The sequence below is a fragment of the Lepus europaeus genome, chromosome X (assembly GCF_033115175.1).
Source record: "Lepus europaeus isolate LE1 chromosome X, mLepTim1.pri, whole genome shotgun sequence".
Taxonomy (NCBI): domain Eukaryota; kingdom Metazoa; phylum Chordata; class Mammalia; order Lagomorpha; family Leporidae; genus Lepus; species Lepus europaeus.
In genome coordinates, this window is record NC_084850.1 from 1,564,831 (window position 1) to 1,570,830 (window position 6,000).

Here is a 6,000-nt window from a genome sequence, read left to right on the forward strand (position 1 = left end):
CATGATACAGACTATAGGAATTGGTCAGGGTAGGACAGCGGTGTGGCAAACCTGATGGCTTCCAATGCCAGTACCTTAGTATCACAAAAGCTTACATTTTGCCCATGCTGCATGTTTGCCACAGGTCAACAGGGGTCTCTGCTCCACAGAGTCCTTCAGGGACCCAGACTGATGAAGGCTCCACTCCTTGTATCTGGGTCCTCTGAAGCACGGCCTCCACAGATTCAAGAAACAAGCATATCAGCTGTTAAATGCTTTGGACATGAAACAGCACACAGCATTTCCAGCAATGGCTCACTAACCAGAATTAATCACGTGGACCCTCCTACATGCACAGGGTCAGGGTCAGGGTCAGGGTTAGGGGAGTGCAGGGGAGGGAAATGTAGAGGAGAAAATAAAATGTGTGGCTATCACTACTTTCTGAATTGAAGTAGGGTTTGGACAACTTGTTTCACACACAGCTTAAAACGTCCCTGGGGCTTTGCATTGTTGACAATTTTCACACTTGTTTTTAGTGGTTTTGTTTTTGTTTTAAGCTTGGCATGTCATAGCTCAGTTGCTGTTTTTCCAGTTTCCATTTACCTATCCATTCATGCACACATTCACTCATTTATTCAACAAGTATTTGTGGAACACCTGCTATAGTGTAAAACCCTCTGTGTTCACCATGACAATATCCCAACAGGAGCAGACAAGAACACATTGCACTGACAGGCCTGACAAAGGATCATGAAAAATCAAGCAGAGAGGGAAAATGAAGTGCTAGATCTGGGGCTGCGGCCACAGAAAGTATTAGCAAGAAACTGCCAAAGGGGTTAAGAGAGAAAGGAATTGAAACTTTTCTCAGAAAAAATAGTATTTTATAAGACTTAAAGATTCTCTTGATGGCAGGGCACTGGCATGCATGAAGGGCAGAACTCTGTTGTTTCCAGCTCCAAATGAGAGGGGGCTGCCACATGGGGCCACCCAAGGGACTGCACCTAGGGCAAAGGTAACTGAACTGGAGCTGTAGAGGCAGCTTATGCATGGCCAATGGCAAGAATGGTGAGGGTAGCCAGCTTATGTGGGACCCCTTGGATTGGCTACTTTGAATAATTTCATGGGATCCAGATTGCTGCTCCCAGTTTTCTGATACCTGGGCCCAGGACAATCAGGACAGGTACATAGCGCTCCAGAGTGTGAGACCTTTATAACGAAAGCAGTAGGACTGTGAACTTACCAAGCTGCTCAAGAAGGGGGGTCTCCCTGCCTCTAGCCAGAGCCTCAAAACTGAGTCAAGCAAGTGTACAAAAAAAAGCAATGAGGCACTGGAAGGCCTCCAAAAGAGGACCCAGGGAGACAATTCTAGCAAAGTGAGGACACTCTCTTTTTGTGTACTTAGGATAAAAAAACAAAACAGGGAAGTCGGGGGTGGGAGGGGTGGGGAAGGGGGATTGACTTCATCAAGCCAGCAAAAGACAGGCAAGTTACATAAAATATTTCACTTGGCTTCAAGTCAGTGGATTCACTAACTCTGTTTGCAGATGGGAGGCGGTTGGCTGATGAGAATGGTCCATAGTGGCTGTTAGAAGCAATGAACAGAGAAGCTTGGCCCTGAAGTATCACACGAATTCCCACAAGTCTGTGCCTGATGATGACAAAGAGAAAGTTCTTATGATGTACCCGAAGAGGGTGCTGGGGCAGGTGGAATCATGCATGTGGGTTGCCCTGCGCTCTGGGTTTCGTGCTGTTGAGCAGCCTTTTCTCCCAAAGCCCTGTGCATTCGTTCTGCCTGGGATGGGAAATGTGTTTAACGTTTTTTTTCTTTCACGAGTTGTCAAGAGCATAGGAGTGCTGAGCTCCTCCGGTGAATGTCAGTTGGGACTTGAATCAAGTTCTCACACTCCGGAAGCCAAAGCCATGTGCATCTGATACGGAATCCCTGAGGAGGCGGGGGCGTGATCACTGTTCAGAGGAAGCTGTGTTTGCCCATGGAGGCTATCAGTGGTTTTAGGAACGTCATGTATTATGGGATGGGAACTCCTGCACTGCTGGAACCCCCCCACCCCGAGGTTTCCTTTGCTCTGACAGACAGCTTTTTATAGGCTGCAGACTCTCAAAGGAAAGCATCACTAGATGGTGTGGGTCCCACAGGTGGGTGCCACGGTTTAAGGTGAAAGGCACTGTACTTGAAAGTTTCTGACCTATACCATCTTCAAAATGTTCTAAATCATTTGTTTTTGAAAAAAAGACAAGGGTTGGTGTCTTCAATGATTTCACTGAAGACCAATCAATTTTACTGTAGAAATCAATTTTAATTAATGCTTCTAAACGATTCCTTTTGTAAAGTGAGAGAATAAGCTAGGCTGCTTAAAATAACGTCTGGGCTTTGTTTTTCTTTAGCCAAATCCTTCTACATGAAGTCAGCATCATTTGTGGAGCGACAGTTTCAAAACTTGGTTGCCAGGAACCAGGTAATGATTTAAGTTATCTCGCAAGAAGACCAATGTGGGGAAATTAGTTACATGAGGCGATTCAAAGATGGTGCCGAGAGGAAGTAAGGTGGGTGGAACTCAAAGTTGTTTACCACCAAAGCTGATTGGCTGCGTAACATCAAGGGAAGGGACAACAACTGACAGCAAGTGTATAGACATACGACTAGTCCTATAAGAAATCGTCCTGTAAAGTGACCCTTTAAGTGACTGGTTAGCCCTTATGCCCTGCCCCAATGGCCCTGCAGTTTTGTGCTATGAAAGGCTTTGTTTTGCGTGCAATAAATGAGCCCCTGCTTGACTTGGCTCCCCGCTGCGTCTGATTGTTTCTGGGATCGGGAGGCTGGGAAACGGGCAAGTGGTGCAATTACCTTTCCTTGGGCCCAGTCCATCTTGTATGGGTGAACTAAGACCCTGCAGACCAAGAAGTGCAGAAGAACGGGTGGCAGTCCTGAGCAGGTCATGAGACCCCAGGAACCGAATACATATTCTGCCACACTGAGCCTTGGCCAATGCGGAGAGAGGGCTTGGAGGAGAAAGACCAGTGTGCGTAGCCACATCTGTCTGACACTGCATTCCCACAAACTAGACCAGGATCCACATCTGGGTCATCTGTTTCCAACTGGGATGGAAGGTTGGAGAGGAGAGGAGAAGTAGGTGGAGGAAGAGGGGCTTGTCCAATTGCCTGCTTATTTCCGAGTGTTGTGGTTGACCAGTGCTGATCTATCTGAATCCTCCCTACGAAAATGCATGCCAAGGGCACGGCACACTCTTGTGTCAACACAAGAGCAAGGGCTGTGACACACTCAATCGACAGACCCAACACTAACCACTTTCCAGGGAGCTAAGAGAATCACCAGTGATTTGCCCTGTGTGCGTGTGGGAGAGAGATAGTATGTGCCTGCTCATCACAATGATTCCTGTATAAAACTGTGGGAAGGACCCTCCCCAACATAAACTGGCTCCCAGGGTCCCTGAACATTCTGACTCATGTAAGGCCTAGGAATGAGTAATCTATCAAAGAAGAAAGCAGGACTTGGTGAGACGAGATTGAGGTCCTGCCCACATCTTTCCACGTCCTGAGGAAAATGAGAAATACAAGTTTTTCTTCTCATTCCAACAAGGTCTTCAAAGGCTCAAGATACTCACTTTATGTTGGCTGAAAGAACTTAGGTGTCAGCCCTAAGAAAACGCAGGGCACACGACTCCTCACAGCAACAAGAATCTCTCAGGCATCACACTATCATAACATTTGCAAATACACATTAAATTACATACTAAAATAAGAACTGAAATTTCTTGGGCGTTTAAAAAGAAGATTGGTGGAACACTCTTCCTCACCATGGAGTGGAAATTCTTTTGACTTTCAGAGTTGTCAGACTTTTTTTCTGTGCTGTTTATGTTGATGTCTAACTTGTCCACTTTGGTTGTCAGCTGATCAAGAATGTTGTCTTGCTCCTCAGTTTCCATCTGCATCCCCAGGGCTATGTCCTTCAGATGGCCCCGTCCTAAGGACAGCTCATCTAGGTTGCTGTCGATCTTCTGGTGATAGGCTTGGAGGTCTGCATTCTTGGGGTAAGTGTCAGTACTCACAGCAGAGACAGCCCCTCCAGGGATAGAGTCGACATCCTCCAGCTTCCTGGGGTTTGGGTGGCTGGCCTGGTACTCCACCTCCTGCTCTTTACTTGTATTTATGGCCTCTTTCAATCTACTGTTGGGCTGGGTGGTGATGGTGCCATTCTGTTCAGGGGGTGTCTCTGCTGGCTTGGATTTGAAGTAATTGACAAGGCCCTGAGACACATTCTTAATGCTGTTGATGTGCTTCTGGCTGGTCTTCAAATCTTGGTCCATCTTGTCCACTATCCTCTGTGCATTCTAAGACTCCTTGCTGATGGATGAGTTCTTTGGAGGAGGTGATCCTGACTTTTTAGGACTCATAAATAAGGGACAGGAACCTAGTGGTGCTGGTGGCCATGGCCTTGGCCCTGTTCAACACCTCTTGCCGCAGGTACTGCTGCCGATCATGGGCATGTCGGGCCCATTGGGGAGGTCATGCCCATCCCTCCATGGGGCCGGCCAAACACCCTCGTCTCCTGCGCCGTCATCGCAGAAGACGTACGCCAACACGGTCCTGGCATCTCTGCTGACCTGGTAACAAGCAGGAGGAACAGCACTGCACAGCACACCTCTCTTCAACACAAGATTTCAAGAAGATACAGGATCTCATATGATACAGAAGAGGTCTAGATTTCAATTGAAAATTACCAATCACAAGAACCAGAAAGGTCTCTAACACAGATATTAGAATTATACAACATCAGTGCTGGCGCTGTGGCATAGTGGGCAAAACCCCTGCCTGCAGTGCTGAATTCCCATTTGGGCACTAGTTCAAGTCCCAGCTGCTCCACTTCCAATCCAGCTCTCTGCTATGGCCTGGGAAAGCAGTAGAAGATAGTCCAAGTCCTTGGGCCCCTGCATCCGTGTGGGAGATCCAGAAAAGGGTCCTGGCTCCTGGCTTTGGATCAGCCCAGCTCTGGCCATTGCGGTCATCTGGGGAGTGAACCAGTGGATGGAAGACCTCTCTCTCTCTCTCTCTCTCTCTCTCTCTCTCTCTCTCTCTCTCTTTCCCTCTGTCACTCTGTAACTCTGCATTTCAAATAAATAAATCATTTACAAGTATGTTTTAGCCAAGGATGGACCAAATATATGATGGTGGCCTCACAAGATTACGATGGAGCCGAAAAATTCAAATAGCCTAGTGATGTCATGGCCATTAAGATCATAACATAATGTGACACTCATGTTTGTGGTGATGCTGGTCTAAACAAACCTATTGCACTTCCAAATCTATAAAAGTATAGCATACACAAATTTTTATAATACAGAATACTTCATTATGATAATAAACAACTATGTCACTGATTTTCGTATTACCATACAGGCAAAGGGGGATGTTGGAGAGGGGTGGTGGGTCATGATGGCCATGCCTTCGGCCTCCTAGGCTGACAAGACTTAGTTGATGGCCCAGGTGAATCTTGGTGAGCCGGCTGCTACTGTGGTTGCAGGGAGGGCTGCTGCTCTGGAGCACCCTCCTGCTGTGTCTCTTGCTATGCAGTCTCTGAACTGTGTCTTCACCAGACACTGAGAAAGTTGTTGGGCTTTGAGGCTTTCAAGGTGTATAACCATTTGGCATCTCTGAGAGAGCAACAGTAGTTCCATCAAGGGATGCCTGAGCTGGTGACTGCAGTGTTCCCTCCCCCCACTTCCACTCAAGGCATGATCATGTGTAGGGGGTAGGTGAGGAATGATGCCTGGCCTGCCATTAATCCCACAGCACCATACACCCTGCTATCCACAAATATTGCTTAGTAGATTGTCTGGGGCTGGACAGCTGTCTACCAGCAGGAGTGGGCTGAACTGTGTGAGTGGGCAAACACTACCACCCAGAAAAGTCCCACACGCAGTGCCTGGCAAGGGCACCTGAACTCAGGCCTGGGCCATTTTAGGGCACATCTCTGACTGTATCTGC

General features: G+C 47.5%; 1 pseudogene; it reads right to left on the reverse strand.

The window, feature by feature from the left end:
* LOC133753686 (synaptosomal-associated protein 29-like) overlaps positions 1-5,456 on the reverse strand; it is a 30,831-nt pseudogene extending 25,375 nt beyond the window's left edge.
* Positions 5,457-6,000: the final 544 nt, after the last annotated feature.